Source organism: Dendrobium catenatum, unplaced genomic scaffold (genome assembly GCF_001605985.2).
Source record: "Dendrobium catenatum unplaced genomic scaffold, ASM160598v2 fragScaff_scaffold_1586, whole genome shotgun sequence".
Taxonomy (NCBI): Eukaryota; Viridiplantae; Streptophyta; class Magnoliopsida; order Asparagales; family Orchidaceae; genus Dendrobium; species Dendrobium catenatum.
Genome location: NW_021320048.1, coordinates 1192356 through 1193790, shown reverse-complemented (window position 1 = coordinate 1193790; position 1435 = coordinate 1192356).

The window sequence follows — 1435 nt, the reverse complement described above, 5'->3', positions numbered from 1 at the left end:
TTTTTAATTAACATGGATAGTTTTCTTTTTGAAACACATTTACTTATTTTTGCTGCACAATGAATTGCCAAAAATTTGATAGATATAGTAAATGGTGTTCTACATGTGAAACTTGTATGTGTCCTCTTGATAAAAATAAAAAGAAAAAAAATGAATCAGGGAGCAAAGGAATTAAAGGCTTAATTTTTTTTTTTCATTTTTTCTTTATTTAATTTATAATTAATAGTTCTTATGCCTCCTATTTGTTTACATAAATTCGAGCAACTCCAAAGAAGAGTATGTTGATTCTTGCATTTATCATTTGCATTTTGTAATTAATGATTCTCTTTATCATTACAAGCGACGAGCTATTGTAATAGAAATCAGGTGACTCGATTTGGTGTGATTCCTTCGTTAGTTACTTGCTCATCTATTGTATGTTAATGCTTTTCATTTTTTTTTTTTTGTTCTTTTGTCCTCTTTAACAAGAAATTTTGCTCTAATTTAAAAATTCAACTTCTTTTAAACATGCCAATTTTATATTTGAACTTTAATTTAGAGTCCATATTTTATTTGCTATAACCTTTCTCAATTTCTAAAATGTTGAATTTCTTCTTAAACAATTTTTTTTATAATATACTCTACAAAAACATATTATTTCTCATTTATATATCCTCTTACTTTTGATAATTTAATAAATTTTTTTATTAATTTTATTTTTGTTCGTCCTTATATTAGGCACTTCACGAGAAAATTGAAGAACTCCAAAAAAAAAAAAACAATAACAATCTTTAGTTTAAATGTTGCATTGAAATACTGATTTTATTCATACTAGTAATGAACTTATCTTACCTATTATTTTATTCATACTAGCAATGAACTTGCTTTGAAGTGCTAATTTTATTCATCTATCTATTCGTTTTCTATTGTCTTAATTTTTGCTGCTTGTGTTTAGATCTTACAGCCTATTTGTTTATCTGCAAAATAAGTGACAATTCTATTCATTTTTTGGATGTCATTTATGATAAGGTAGCTAAGAGACTTTGTTATGGATTTTTTTCTTTTGGATGATTATCATCTAATTGTATTTGTGTTGGTTATATTAGCTTCATAGCAATTATAGGGCATTTTTTGTTGTAAGCTCATTCATATATTTTTTTGTAGGTCCATTCAAATCTAAAAGATTCATCTAATAAATTATTATTGTCTATCTTAATTCAATTTACATTAATTTTGATTGGTTGTTGCTAACTTTTAATCTTTCTTACGTCGTTCTTCCGCTAAATACTATAAGTTGCTAGCTTTTTTGCTCCTAAGATTGGTCATGAATACTAATATGCAGATGATTAACTTCCTGACTCAAAGATCAAAAGTAACTAGATGTAAGTACTATTTTTTTCTTCTTAAATTCACGCCTTTTTCAAATTTCACACATTTAGAGTTGCTCTTCTTGGTT